The sequence below is a fragment of the Oratosquilla oratoria genome, chromosome 12 (assembly GCF_046742065.1).
Source record: "Oratosquilla oratoria isolate Oo_2021 chromosome 12, ASM4674206v1, whole genome shotgun sequence".
NCBI classification, from domain to species: Eukaryota; Metazoa; Arthropoda; class Malacostraca; order Stomatopoda; family Squillidae; genus Oratosquilla; species Oratosquilla oratoria.
Window position 1 is genome coordinate 28,960,175 of NC_134788.1, and position 16,713 is coordinate 28,976,887.

Here is a 16,713-nt window from a genome sequence, read left to right on the forward strand (position 1 = left end):
TTTATCACTGAAACATAAAACTGGGATCATAGTTATGCTCATTATTTCAAACATTTTATCCTTTCCAATTGTAACTATCTTGAACTGTAGGCTCTGTCATCTTCACGTACCTTCCAGTTTTGTGAGACAAAAACAATGACAAAAACCTATAGTTCAACAAGGTAGTTCAAAACATACTAATGCGAAAGCTCATTATGATAAGCAGAGCTGAAGTCAACTTCTATGATAAAAGGGGTGATTTCTTGAAAAGGAGGAAAATTAAAATGGTCAAAGGACAGCAGTTAGTGGAAGAAAATATGTATGAAAATAACAAGGGAAGTTCCATGAGAACTGATGATACCACTCATTTTCTCTGTATACATAAATGGTCAGATGGAGTAACAAGGTACTTGAATATGTTTCTAGGTGATGACAAACTACAAATTGAATACAAGAAAAAAAGGACAATTGATGCATATGGGACCGAGAAAAAAAGGACAATATAAACAAATTATAAGAACAAGAGAAAACAGAATTGGGAAAATGCATAAGAATTGTAGACATTAAGAACCTCAACCAAAATGGGCATATTTAAGACAGTAAAGCAAATTGCATGATGTGCGAACATCCAAATGGCTTTCAGCTACCTTGACTTAACCCATTAAACTCCGATGACAAGATGTCTTGTCATTTGGTCAAATAAAACAAAAAATCATAAAACACCAAAATGTTTGATCAAACACCAGAAAAATATGACGTCAGTCCTCGCTAAGCAAGGACTGACGTCATATTTTTCTGGTGTTTGATCAAACATTTTGGTGTTTTATGATTTTTTGTTTTATTTGACCAAATGACAAGTATCTTGTCATCGGAGTTTAAATGGGTTAAACATGTACAAATATCACACAGTAAAAAAGAACCAACCAAAAGCAAACATCAATGACATGGAACTCACACTTGAAAAAAGGATATGGCCATGAATATATATATATATGGACACACAGCATAATTGTAATTTTCACCAACTTTAGGAATACATTCTCCATTGGAAAACAAACACCCAATATAGCAAAATGTAAACTTATAATTTGCAGTTTTGAAGCACTAGTGTACTTTGCAGCCAACTGAACTGATGTCATATCTTTTTTCATCTTACACTGGCTGATCCTCTTTACTCATTTTCTTATTCCTTTTCTGATCTGTCATCATATAACTTCTATCCACTTTTCCAAAACTGAATTTTTTCCTTTCTTTCTTAATGTATATTTATAGATACTCCATAGATAATTTTCATTGCTTCTCTTCCTGTCTCTCCTTATTCTGTTAATATTTCCTTCCAAGAACATTAGGATGAATTCATATCCCATCTAATAACTTCAAGGTCTCTTTTTGTTTTGGCCCATCCTCAAGATTGTACAATTATTTGTATTGAATTTCATCTTCCACTTCTGGCTTCAAACATAAACCTTATTTAGATCTTCTTGTATACTGTATTCATAGCTTAGATGTTGAGTGTTTATGAGATAATTTGTGATCAAATGATGTGCGATCAATGTACAGTGCCATGAAATGAGTGTAACCTACTTAATTTAGGTTTCTACTTGGTTAGATTGGGGCCTATAGCTTTGTGAATATCTGGATTTTTAGAGATCAAAATAGGGTTACACTTCCAAGTAGTCTTTTTTTTTTTTTTACTGTATAAATGATAAATATATCATGCTTAATCAAATAGCAGAGTACTCCTGTATTTGTATTTTGTGGCATTGAAATAAAAACTTCACATCTGGATTCATGTATATGGCTAGAACTTGTAACATTTTGCATTCTTCATGTTTTATTCTTATGATTTTTGCTAAACCTGTTAGTGTACCAGTACCACAGAGCCACACCTCTGGATAGAGGTAGGGGATGGTATGTTTTCTACTTTAGGAAGAGATTTGTTCAGTCCATTTTTGTTGTAGGGATGTTGTCTTGGGCAGATACAGCTCCTTGATGACCTAATTATGATAGCCTGCCACAGAAATTACAAAAGAAAAAGTATATATATATATATGTACATATATAAATATATATACATATATACATACATATATATAGCTTAACAAGATAGAACTTAAGGTCAAGTAATTTTTTTTTCCTTTTCTCAAAAAAATTCAATAATATTAACCCAATCTACCATGAATCAAAGTAGTATAAAACAGTGAAATATTTCTCAAATTCAAATAGTTTACTTCCAATACATTTCAATTTCCACAAACATCTATTACAGAGTATCCTTGCAAAATGCTTCCTCTGGATTCTAGTATACACAGTCCACCCAATCCTCTGTTGCAATTCATCAATATATGATCTTCCAAGGCTACCTGTGTTTGGTAATCCTGCAAGATGGACATCAGAGCTGCCCATTTTCAAAACATGCCAAATTTCCACATATATTTTAGGAGGTGCAGCGCTGAAAGACTTGATCTCTGGACTGGGACCCAAGATCTCTTATCAATTTCAATGATATTCCTGATATCTTTTCACACATGATAAGCTGTCAAGTGGCAACTGTTATCCTCCTCTACTTTCAACCTGTAACACAGTCACACACCAATACAATGCAGACAACCATGGGACTACAGATGTCTCATTTAGAAAAACTTGAGGAAACTATTATTGTTACACCAATTGCAAAACTGAATTAGCTATCCAGTGAAATGTTATTTTCAAGATCATTTTCTCACATACCTTATATAATTATTTCACATAATTTACCTATCATGCTGGTCAGTGGTTCAATGATTTTTCTCTATACCTTCCTTTGCAAATTAATACTTTACTAGCTCATTTCCCATCTTATGGTACTATGTATGTAATTGGTAGTTACCACAAGTCTAACCAAAGAAATAGCATATGAGGATGGAGCCTCTATTAGCACAATGTTTTGCTTGTTACAATTTTATCATGCATTTGATAAAGTCATAACAAGTGAAACATTGTACTAATAAAGGTTCCATCCTCACAGGGTGCTTTTTACGGTACTATCCCTTCTTAAAATGAGCACACAACCAGATTATGAATCTTGTCTACCAATTCTCTCTACATTTCTTGAGTAGATTTTACCAGTTTGTGTACTTCCTTTAATTTCACACTGACTTCTCTTTCGTTGTCTAAATCATTATATTTTCTGAAAACTAATTAGAAATTTCTTTTCGTTATTTCTGCCTAATCTGATTCTTCTTCATAAACTTTTCCATCTACTGTCAACTGAAGAGATTCCTTCTCCATGTTTTTTCCTTATTTTCTAAAAGGACACTAAATTACTAAGGATTTTACTTACAGTAGTCAGGCATATCTGCAGGCAGGTAGGCAAGTAGGCAGGCAGGCAAGTAGGCAGGCAGGCAGGCAGGCAGGAGGCAGGCAGGTAGGCAAGTGGGCAGGCAGGCACGTAGGCAGGAAAGCAGATAAGCAGGAACACAGGATTATGTTAGGTTAGGCTGGGTCTTGTAAGAGAATTTCAGGTTCATAGATTTTTCATCTTGGAAAAGTATTGGGCCTACCAACCTCCATAAACCTAAGGGTAAAAAATTCCATACCAAATTATCTAAACTTATTTCAAGGCCTGACAGGTGCATTTCAACAAGGTCTCAGCAGGATTTGATTACTCCTGTGTACATCTGATGTCACAATTTCAAACTAGACATCCTTAGTATTCTGTGGTAGGTCTAAGCCCATTACTTTTTGAAAAGTTTAAAACTAAAGCCCACACCTTTGAAGTCTTGGAAGAAAAGGGGTAGAATTGGTGGGAGCGCATTACTGTATGTTAGTTTTGTAACAACTTGCTTGACAAGATATGCAACAAAAGAAATAAGTATCACAAGTTACAGTTTGCAAGTTAGTGCAACAGTTGGATGTTTTATGTGTTTAGTTTTGTCAGCTGACAAAACTAAACACATAAAACATCCAACTGTTGCACTAACTTGCAAACTGTAACTTGTGATACTTATTTCTTTTGTTGCATATCTTGTCAAGCAAGTTGTTACAAAACTAACATACAGTAATGTAACTTAATCATAGCTTTGCTTAATCTGAGCTATCCTAGTCTGCCATAGCCCAACCTATATTACTTTGGCTAAAACTATCTTCTCTCAACCCTACTAATTTAATTTAATCATAGCTTAACCTCATCTATATTACCACAGTTATAGATCAACCTATATTACATATACATACATCGCTTGTTTGCGAAAACGTCGTCATAACTAAAAAAACTGAATTTTTGAGTTATCTGTACAGACATATTCATCTTTAAACACGCATTTTTTTGGTAACAGTATCATATCTGTAGCTCAAAAATTGACCGCTAGGGAGTGCTAAATGTCCCAACGACATAACCTTACATGTTGCAACTTGTTCCAACAAATATTTTAGACCTAGTAAAGATTATGATTGTTTCAACTTCTATAAACTTTAGAGGCGTATTTGATGCTCCAAAAAATGTTCCACCTATGGTGTTTGAGGGCTTTTTATAATATTGAGAGCGTTTTGAAACTTTAAAATGCCTCTCCTGAAAAATTCGATATTTTGAGTTATGACGACGTTTTTGCAAACAAGCGACATATACCAAGGCTTTTTCCCCCTTACAAGGGAGGTAGCCAAAAAGAAAAAGGCATAAAATCATTCCCACACATTCCATCCCTAATTACACTCCACTCCCCTCCACCCTCCTTCCCATCTCCCTTAACCAACCTACTGTATATTACCTAGGATTAATCTATTTTCTAAGCCTAATTTATCCAAATCTAAGCTTGCTAATCTTAGTTTATTATAACTAGAGGTAATCTTGAAACCAATCATCATTGATAAGTTTATTATCATACATATACCATATATATATACTAAAGGCTTTTTCCCCCTTACAAGGGAGGTAGCCAAAAAACAAAGGCATAAAATCCACTTCCACCCACTCCTTCCCCACATACTCCACTCCCATCCACCCCCTCCCTCCCTCTTATCTTAGCTCCTCCTGGATGATGGGTCATCCCTGCATCCCCCCCCATTGCCCTGGGTCAGAAACAGTGTTGCAAGACACAGCACATCCACAGCAAGGCTGCTTCATTTAATCAGCAACCCACCTCTCCATCCCCCCATGCAGAAAAAGATGGGGAGAAATCCGTTTGGGCTGCATTAATTTTTTTTTCACACATAATACCTCACCCTCATCCCCCACCCACTCCCTTTAATGTAACACAGCATCATCCATACACAATCATTCTCCATTCGCCCCATCTTCTGTCTTTTCCCGTCCTCTTCAACAGACATTCCCCTCTTTCTCGAAGCCCCTTTTAGCCCCATCCGTCCATCTCATCCTTGGTTGCCCCCTCACGTTCATTCCTTCTGTCTCTGCCTTCCACACCTCTTTTACTAATTTTTCTTTATTCATTCTTTCCATGTGTCCAACCCATCCCAATACTCTTTCATCAACCCTATCTCCCAACTCCCTTTCCACCACCATTCTCCTCCTCACCTCATATCTGACTCTATCCAACCTAGTAACCTCTATCACACTTCTCAGGTACCTCATCTCAAACATTCAAACTCCTCTCTTCCTACCTTATGTTCCATGTTTCTACCCTGTACTGTGCTGTCGGCACACTCACTCCTTCATACAATCTCCTCTTAGCATCCATTCCCTAATGTCTATTTCTCATTACACTCTTCAATCCACCAAGGCATTTACTCGCTTCTCTCAATTTACATTCTACCTCCACTCCTCCCTTTTCTGCCACATTTGCACCCAAGTATCTAAAACTATCCACTTCCTCCAGTCTCTCTTAATAATACTGTACTCACTTCCAGTCTGCTGCCACTTTCTCCCCTTATACATCTCATCAGCTTACTTTTACCCATATTTATCTTCAACTTCCTTCTTTTGCACACTTTCCCAAACTCTGTCACTAACTTCCTCAATCCCTCATCTGATCCTGCTACAAGGACAGTGTCATCGGCAAACAACAACTGGCTTATCTCATAATTTCTCAATTTTCTTTAACCATATCCAATTCTCGATCCATTACCCTTGCATTTACCTCTCACACCACCCCATCCATGTATAAATTGAACAGCCAAGACAACATAACACATCCCTGGGGAAGTCCCACCTTTACCTCAAACCACTCACTCTCTCCATTTCTGATTCTAACACAAGCTCTACTACTCTTGTAAAAACTCTTGACTGCTCTAAAAAGCTTTCCTCCAATCCCATATATCTGCAATACCTCCCACAGTGCCTTCCTGTGCACAATATCATAAGCCTTTTCCATATCCATAAAGGCCCAAAAAACATCCTTACCTTTTCTTAAAGCTTTCTCACATATGTCTTACCACAAAAAAATATATACAACATACACAACCCCTACCTGTCCTAAATCCACACTGTTCCTCACCAATTACTCCCTCTGTTACTCTACTAATCTTCTCAATCAAGACCCTCCCATAAGCCTTCCCAACTACACTTAACAAGCTAATCCCTCTGAAACTACTTCACTTACACTTGTCCCCTTTTCCCTCCAGTCCTCCAACACTCTATTCTCTCTTAAGCAAACCTCACCAGCCAGTCCACCATCACTGTAGTTTTTTGTTATCAATAAGGGTTAATGTTGAAATAATGTCCATTATCAATTAAGGTTAGTCTTGAAACTATACTCATTATCAAGGTTAATCTTGAAGCAATGATCATTTTAGATTAGGGTTAACCATGAAATTAAGTTCATTATCAATTGAATTATCAATCTTGGAGAAATGTTCATTATCAATTAGGATTAATCTTGACACAATATTCACATACTTTTTTATTGCTGAAGCAAATATATTTTCAATTCTACTACAATAGATATAAATTTAGTGTTTTATAGCATTTATCTACTAATGGTGTTCCTCCAGAACTGACATATAAACTTTATATGAGGGGGGGGTCGCCGATTTAATGAAGCAGCCTTGCTGTGGATGTGCTGTGTCTTGCAACACTGCTTCTGACCCAGGGCAGTGGACAAGGTGCAGGGATGACCCATCATCCAGGAGGTGCTAAGATAAGAGGGAGGGTGGAGGGGTGTGGAGTCTATTCAGGGGTGGAATGGGTTGGAGTTTTTTATACCTTTTCCTTTTTGGCTACCTCCCTTGTAAGGGGGAAAAAGCCTTGGTATATGTATGATATATTCCTTACTTCAAATTATGTCACATCATAAATCTCAAGATCTCTAAATGTCACACCTTGAAGCATGATATATGTTTATATTTACCTAATTGTAGTATACAGTAAGGGAGCAACACTCTGTGGGTCCCATTTCCTAATCTTCAATTCATTATACCTTGCCTGAACTTCATGTATAGTTCCAAATTGGTTCATACCCTTACTTTTCAATTATTATAGGTCTATATAAGTTCAAATTATCATGTTTGGATTTGAACTCTTGTATCGTCCAGCCTGGGCTATATCATCTAAGTTATTCCAACTATTTATGCATCTTTTGGGAAAACAGTTTTTCTTCACATCTTTAGACATGTGGTCTTAATTTGTTCACATGACCTACATAAGAGATCTCTTGTATAAATGTAGTCTATCTCCTTTAGTGACCTGAATAATGTAATCATATAAACTCTTCTTCAGTTTTTCAAAGTTGGCAGATCCACTGGTTTATCTCCCAGGCTAGAGAGCAGTTTGGTTGGTGCCCTTTATACTCACTGAACCTTGCTTATATCCTTTACTCTATGCGAGGACCATATCATTGATGCATATTCTAGTCTTGGGCAGATCAGGGTTTCCGAGTCGTATCATCTTTTCATCCATATTGTGACAAGCCACTTTCATTTTCTGCAGCAATCCACATCTCTCCCACAATCCTGTTGATACATCTGTCAGGTGAAAGGTTGTCTTTTATCAACACTCCCAAAATTTGTCTTCTCTTTTGCTTTTGTAATGAATTAGCTTCCCAATTAACAGTTTAAAGATGGTCCTTTGCAACTATTACTGATTCTAAGTACTTTGTATGTTTTGATATTGACATTTTCTATTCTTGATTCCATGCAAAAAGTATCTAGCTTACAGGCCGCCTCTTTGTTTTCCACTTTTCTCATGATTTGTACATCATCTGCAAATATACTGGCATAGCTTGTTGTACATTCCATCTTGTCATTAACCTCTTCACTCCGGGGCACATCGCACGTCTGGCAGCATTAGCTGCCTGACGTGCGATGTTGCGTCATAATAATAGCATTATAAAAATTAAAGTCAATGCTCAATCGTTCGTCCTCTTTCACCCGTGTATTTTGATAACCATAGAAAATATGATGAAGCCAGTTTAGAGAGGTACTACAATAAATATAATCAAGATGCCGACGTCGGCATCATCGAGTACCCACTTGCTCCTCATGCCACCTACGTAGGCATCACCATATGGAAGTGGTTAACATAAAAACATTATAAGTGCCAACACTGAACCTAGTGGAACTCCACTGGTCACTGCTTTATCCTGACATCTTCTTTACTCCTGTCTTCTGTACCCTCTCTTCGAAAAATCTTTCATCCATACAAGTTCTTAGTCCTCTAAAATGCTCTAATTTACATACAAGTCCATGGTGAGGTACTTGATCAAAAACCTTCACTAGGCCAATATACACACAGTTCATCCACTCTTCCCTTTCTTGCACCACATCACTTTTAATTAAACTCCGATGACAAGATGTCTTGTCACTTTGTCAAATAAAACAAAAAATCATAAAACACCAAAATGTTTGATCAAACACCAGAAAAATATGACGTCAGTCCTCGCTTCGCTCGCGAGGACTGACGTAATATTTTTCTGGTGTTTGATAAAACATTTTGGTGTTTTATGATTTTTTGTTTTATTTGACCAAATGACAAGACATCTTGTCATCGGAGTTGAATGGGTTAAGGATGGCCTTCGGACACTGTTGCTGCCCATTTCCAGTACTTTGCATTTTTTGGTGTTGAACTTCATTTCCCATTCTTGACTTCATGCAAAAATAGTGTCTAAATCTTTTTGAAATAGTCTACCATTGTCCTCATTTTTCACTCTTTTCATGAATTTTATGTCATCTGCAGACATATTGGCATAGCTTGTTGTTCCTTCCATCTCGTCATTGACATAGAAAAAAAAAACATTATTGTTGCAGGCACTGAACCTTGTGAAACATAATTCATTACTGCTATTCATCTTGACATATTATCCCTTACTACTGTTCTCATGTATCTTTCCTTCAAAAAATCTTTCACCCATTCTAGTAGTTTGCCTCTCAGTCCTCCAATGTGTTCCAATTTCCACACAAGTCGACTGCGAGGTACTTTATCAAATACTTTCTCTAGGTCAAGATACATATAGTCCACCCACCCCTCTCTCTCTTGCAGCATATCACTTTCATGTAAAAGCTTAAAATGTTTGACGTACATGACCTTCCAGTTCTGAAGTCAAACTGACTGTCAGAATGTTCAGCTTTTCAAGATATTTGGTCTATTGATTTTTCACAATCCTTTCACTTTTCACCATTGTACTGGTCAGTGAATGTTACAAAATGCCTTTTCTCAATGAACATGTAATAAGACTGAATCTTGTCCACTAGCTGTTCTCTACATTCTTTGAAGTATCCAGTATGAGAGTCTGTCCGATCCTGATGCTTTTGTCACATCCAATAATCCCAAGAAATTGACCACTTCCCTGGTTTTTTAATCCATTAAACTCTGATGACAAGATTCTTGTCATTTGGTCAAATAAAACAAAAAATCATAAAACACCAAAATGTTTGATCAAACATTTTGGTGTTTTATGATTTTTTGTTTTATTTGACCAAATGACAAGAATCTTGTCATTAGAGTTTAATGGGTTAATCCCCTCACTTTCCTAAAAAAAAACGTTCTTTTGTGAAGACTGACAAGAAACTTTCATTTATTATTTCTATCTGAGCTGAAGCTTCTTCAAAGACTCACGATTACTTCTCTGTATTTACCATTTATAACTCTGTAAAACAGTTTCAGTTCATCATTGCATCTATCTACTACACCTATTTCAAAATTGCTTTCTTCCTTTCTGCAAATTCTTGTATAGTCACTCCTAGCTTGTTTGTAAGCTTTTGTTTTATTGCTATGTCTCTTCCTCCATTTTTTCCAAGCCATGTCCTTGGCCATTTTTGTAATCTCATAATTTCAACCAATCCCATTTCTGCTTCTTCCTCCCACTATTCATTAGCATATGTTTGTTCACTCACCAGTTGTAAATGTCAAGAAATTGTGTGTATGTGTTTGTATCTATCTATTAGTATGCAGGGTTGGAGCAATGCTCAAGGGGTCCCACATCTTCCTCCATTTCTCAAACCTCACCTTCCATTTTTCTATAGTCTTGGCTTAACCATCATTGGCCAATGTCATTTATGACACACAATTGAGTTACAAAGTAGTTTGAATACTGGATTCAAGGTTTTGAAAGTATGAATGTAAATAATATCAGAGGGATCATGCAAGTAGTCCATCACCTGGTGGCTATGATACATATTTTACAATACCTGTATTTGACCCCTGATTTCCCATTCAACTCATAAATGGCCAATGTATGAACAATTCAAATCAAACAAGTCACAGATTAACAACAAATAATAAAGTTTTTAACACCACTTAAAATAGGGGGTAAACACTATTTTTTTTTTCTACTAAATAATGCTTATGCCTGCTATCTTTTGTACCCTGATTTAGTCTTTCAATCCCTTATAAATTACTTATTTAGGCCTTTTCCTTCACCCATAATCCCCAGTTCCCAACACTATAAATGACATTGGTGTGAAGTAAAACTCAATAATAAGACATGTACAAAGAAAACTCAACTCTACACATTATGACATAACATAACATAATATTACCCTAATCTAGATACATCAATATCAGAACCTCAGGTACACTTTATATACATCTCTCAATCTTACAATGCAAATCCCACAAGTTTATTAATAATCTACTGAACATAACCTAATACAATACCTTGCCCTATGTTGGTACCTGGAATTGGTTTCAAAAGTGGCGATGGAAGTCGAAAAATGACTTCAGTCAAATTAACCACAAAAAATTGCTAATACGCATCCCCAGTGCCTGAATATACATGTATATATGCCTAATATAACAATTATGTGAATCCACATTCAAAACTGAAATATATATATATATATAATATTATCTTGTAGGCTATTTGATGAGCGATCTTGATGTTACTCACTGGGGCTGATGGAGGACGATAATGCTGTTACATTGGAGATGCTGATAAATAAGGATTGTCATCAAACAATTCACATTGTGCTTGGATTTTCTGCAGAAAGCCAATGAGAGTATCTTGGATTCTCTTGCTCTTTCTTCAAAGGTTATATAAGGAGTAAAAGCTTGGTTACGTACTCCTATAGGTTTCAAGTAACATTAAGCATCAGGATCCATATCTCCAAATAAAGCTAGACATTTGATGGTAAGGTGACGAAGCTCAGAGTCTGGGTCTTCTTTTTTTCAACTGCTGAACATAATGGTCCATCAACTCTCCATTTATCAAGGGTTATTTATCCTTCTCAAACAAGTCAATGAAATCCTCCTCCAATTTCATTTGCAGTCCATTGCTCAATGTCATCAAGGATTGGTTATTGTAACTTAATCAAATCCCTTGAAATCATGAACAAATTCTGGGCACAGCTTCTATACTCCATTAATAGCTGTGCTTTGAATTTCATTCTTTGCAGCAGCTATGTCCAGTATGGCTTTATAAATGTTGAAACCCTTTCAAAAGTCACAGACTGATAGACTTATCAAGATCTGTTGCAGAAAAAAAAGAATACAGTGACTCAAGTCTGAGGTAACCTCCATAGCTCGAAATAATATTTTTCAATATAATTTTTGAAAACATACATATGTAAAAGATGTAAGGCAATGTTTAATTGTAATACACCAATATTCATTACTAATTGGTACAAAATACATATATATTTTCTCATTAACACTGATATATTATACTAATTTGAGTAACAAGTTTGGATAATGAACTTTTGTTGATAATCAAATCTCCTATTTGAAGCACATCTGGTCAATGATGGTAACATATATCTATATATAACTTTAAAGCAGTGCTTAATTTTTCTTAAATAGTTCAAGCAATTATAAAATCAATATTCACTGGTGTTCCACAGTAGATAAGCTGAGGAACTAGGAAACTGGTTCATACAATTCATCTTTACTGCACATTTCATATCTAGCATCCTGCAGAAAAGCTATTAAATAAGATGAAAATTATAAGTAGATAAAAAACTGTATGAAATGCTTAAAGTATTCTTAAAATAAATATGCAAGACTTGTATTTCAGTATTTTACATGAATTTCTAAGTAATTCACAACATATGGCTTGTCACTTCTAGTGAGCAGGGTCAACTTAAATACTGGCCCTTATATAATGGGATGAAGTTTACTTGTCCTTTCCCAGTACAGCATCAGGCTGTTGGTTGAGATGTGGGGTTGATATGGACAACCTATCTAGAATGTTACATTAAAACAGCTAATGGACTAATATGTGGGATAGATCTCCTGCCCCCCCCCTCTCAAGATGAACAGTGGGTTGAGGTGGAGGATATTGTGATGGATACTGTCCCAAATTTATTCTAGGTGCATGATGGTGTGGAGAATTTTTTGTTTTTCAGATATTTCATCTATTAGGAGGAGGGGCAACAATGGTGGCCCATACATTGTGGTCCTGTGAGATGGATGTTGAAGAGAAGCATCTTCCCCTCTCTTCATCTTTAATACCCATTAAACTCCAATGACAAGATTCTTGTCATTTGGTCAAATAAAACAAAAAATCATAAAACACCAAAATGTTTGATCAAACATTTTGGTGTTTTATGATTTTTTGTTTTATTTGACCAAATGACAGGAATCTTGTTAATACCCATCAACGTCCTCCCCTATCTGCAGGTAGAGACTGGCACTTATTATCTACACCAGATTAAAGATCACATTTTCAGCTTTCATTAACTGTTGCATAAAGAGATTTATAATTGGTAATTGTTCTACTCCTCATCTTTCTACTTGCCAGCGACACAAAACCAGACCCACAGTAATACAACTCAGAAAACAATACAATATTTCTTCCTGTGGAAATTACGAGAGAACCTGAGGACCAATGCTGCTATGGGACTGCATATTTCTAGTCTGCAAAACTCAAAGCAACACTCGCAGTTCTCGTCCTCAAAGATATGCAGGTGAGCAAAAAAGTATACTTAAATTTCCTCTGTGACTGCTAGGCGGCGAGCACTTTTTTCATACTGTTGGAAATTAATCACGACACTAAACAGAGATGTCTTTTTTCTTTAACATGTGAATATTACAGACCTACCTGTCTCCTTCATAAGAAGTGGGAGATATTAAATTGTATCTACCATTTTACGCAATGCTTGGCTTCATTCTGTGGTAAACATCGTCACTAAGGCGAACAAAATTTGAACTTTTATTTTTTGTAGGTGCGTGTTTTTTAGCTCATTTTGAAATTAGGTGCGTTATGGTATGGGAACGAAAATCCATGTCTTAACCCATTAAATTCCGATGACAAGATTCTTGTCATCGGAATTTAATGTCTTAAAAGACAAACCCTCCATTCAATATCGTCACTATCCCTTACTAAGTGTGCTGAGGTAATTCAAAAGTATTTTCTATATCAGCTACCTTTCACTCCTCAATCCCACCCTTTGTTAAATCAGAGGAGGTTGATAAATGGTTTCATCATGTGTCCCATAGCAACAGTGCTTGAAATCTAACATTCTCAATACCAAATTCTGGCTGTCACTATAGTACATTAATTTTTGGAGTACTCTTGATAGAGACCATAGTCTATTACAGGGGACACCATACCCCTTCCACAGTGAGCCAGATGACTGAGAGAATGGTAAGCATGGGCTACTTAACCCATTCAACTCCGATGACAAGATGTCTTGTCATTTGGTCAAATAAAACAAAAAATCATAAAACACCAAAATGTTTGATCAAACACCAGAAAAATATGACGTCAGTCCTCGCTTCGCTGCGAGTGAAGCGAGGATTGACGTCATATTTTTCTGGTGTTTGATCAAACATTTTGGTGTTTTATGATTTTTTGTTTTATTTGACCAAATGACAAGACATCTTGTCATCGGAGTTGAATGGGTTAACAATTGATTAATTACACATTGAATATTCTACCAAAAATTTTTAGAAAAAAAAAAAAAAAAAAAGACATTGCAGTGCAGTGGTAGGCTGGATGAACTGACCTTGCAAGCCAGATCCAGCCAATGGGCCATACTTTAGTGAGCCCCTGGTCTATTAAAACAACTTCCACACCAGGAGACAATTTTTCTTTTACTGTGGCTGAGCCTATGCCACCATTCACTTTTGTTACACCTGCTTAGTAGTAAGGGATTACCATTCTAATTATTCACATTTACACAGACAGCCACCTTAATTTAAACTCTCTAAAAAGACATAGAGTGAAGGGTGATCTAATAGAGGTATTCAAATGGGTTAAGGGCTTTAACAAGAACAAGGGTGATGCAGGCAAGATCATCATATTGAGACAAGAGCAGAACTCACCATAATGGATTTAATAGGAGAAATTTAGATTTAAGAAGGAAATAGGCAAAAAATGGTTTACCAATAATGATTAACAATTGGAATAGACTTTTTAACCATGTAGTAAGCACAGACACTATTGGTTATAATAGGTTTGGTAATTTTATGAGGATAATAGGTGGTAATGGACATAGAACTGCCTAATATAGACCTTATCATCTCTTGCAGTCTCCTCTATTCTTATATCCTTAAGTAATAACTCCAATTTCCAAAAAATAACTAAATTAGAAGTACTGCATAAAGCCTGTTTATATTGTACTGCTTTTGACAACAGATGCTTGCTTCTTTATTTGCTACAGAAACACTAGATGAGCAGTAAAGTTGAACATAATTAACTTTACTGCAGTGTCAAACAGATGCTATGAAATCATGATTTTTGTTGTTAGTATATTAAGAGGCTTGTACAATGTGAATAAGGGCAGCACCATGTATACAACACTTTACTGAGTTACCTCCATTCAGATTCAGTGCAGCACAGCATAAATAAAATTACTTATACCTTGGAATAGCGAGAATAATAATACCAATAATAATAATAATCATAATAATAATAACAACAATATACTCAATTTTATCCTTAGTATCATATTAAGATTGATCTAAAAGGGGGATATAGATTATAGTACTGATAATCTATAACCTAAACTGGAATATGTATTTTAAACTGTCAATGCCTTTTTCCTATATTTCCAAATCATAAAAAAAAAATCCTGATATACTGTCATTATTATCATTATCAATGTACTTATACTATTTTCTTCTTATTACTTTACTTTGCACCAGGATAACATAGTACTTAATTCATTTTATGGACACAGGAAAATTTTGGAAAAAAAATCCTTACATAAATATTCACAATTACAATCACACCTAACCTCAATTTTGCAGGTACCAATCGTTGTTAACTTTTCTCCATATCATGTAAACAATTAAGGTTACCATATAATTACTATATCTCTACAAAGAGTTTATTCCTAATTTCAGCATTAACCTTGATCTAAAAAAAATTCAAAACTTAGCATTAAGATTTAGATTTAATTTTCACAAATATATGAAATAACAATATAAATTATATGCATATATTTCACGATAGCATACGCTTACAGAGCCATATAAATGTATTTCAATTACCCTGGCAACTACATACATAGTGAAAAAAAAACTTCCATATAAAAAAAAAAAATCAAAACGCAGTTTTTGTCCAGCTCCAAGTATTGTTGTGGCAGGCTGTCACAAATTCCAACAACTGCCTATTTCTTTTCATACAAACACTAACCCTTCATTACACTGATTCATAGTTTAATACTGCTTACCTTCCCTATAAATTAATGATTTACGCAACAATTCTTCAATGACAACATTTCTACACAGCCCGACATTTAAACATTTGACAGCTAAAGTGCGCTGTTTACCAAGCAAAGGCTTCTGTTTACAAAACTTGGGTTGGGTTCGCTGCCATACTGAGTTTCTAATTTGATGCGTAACCTACTGTTTAGTCGTTTTATAAATATCTATTATTATTATTTCTTTACTATTAGATTTTATTTAGTGTTCCAAACTAACAAATTATATTTTCACTTTAGTTTACTATTGCTGTATTTGTTTATTTTTAAGTCAGCCTATTTCGAGCCGACGTGGGCGTGTTTACGGTAGCTAAAGAAAATGACACCTAAAATACCTACTTCTAACAAATCAGGATTAGGTGAACTAAATTACCCACATAAATATTTTACTTAGCAATAATTCGTAGGCACAGTTTTATTAAATTACATTTTTTTCTATCAAATATGTAAATTGGTGCATGAAATAAGACTTCGCCAAGTCGGCATTCTCAGTCTCGCACTGTAAGCTGTTATCTTTATACAACTCCAAATATACAAGCAATGGATACGTGTGCACCGCTAGGAAGAAAGGGAAGGACATTTAAGACAGTTTCCGAATTTTCTAATTAAATGTGGGTTCAGCGCACTGAAGATAACTAATCACTTAAGATCAGATAAAATAACCACATTCGTTGAGCTTGCAATTTACACCACAAGTTACAACTGGAAGAAATTTAATAAAAT

At 35.4% G+C, this 16,713-nt stretch overlaps 1 protein-coding gene across 2 annotated transcripts in view; it reads right to left on the reverse strand.

Moving 5' to 3' along the window:
* Window positions 1-16,103, reverse strand: part of LOC143031171 (uncharacterized) — a 19,018-nt gene extending 2,915 nt beyond the window's left edge. The window contains exons 1-2 of one of the 2 annotated variants that reach the window (XM_076194697.1): window positions 15,961-16,098; window positions 3,302-3,316 (exon numbers count right to left, since the gene is read on the reverse strand). The gene's annotated coding sequence lies outside the window, so the exon portion shown is untranslated. Of the gene's footprint in view, window positions 1-3,301; window positions 3,317-15,960 lie in introns of both variants that reach the window. The other variant, XM_076194698.1, reaches the window with a different exon arrangement.
* Between the last annotated feature and the right edge of the window lie 610 nt (window positions 16,104-16,713).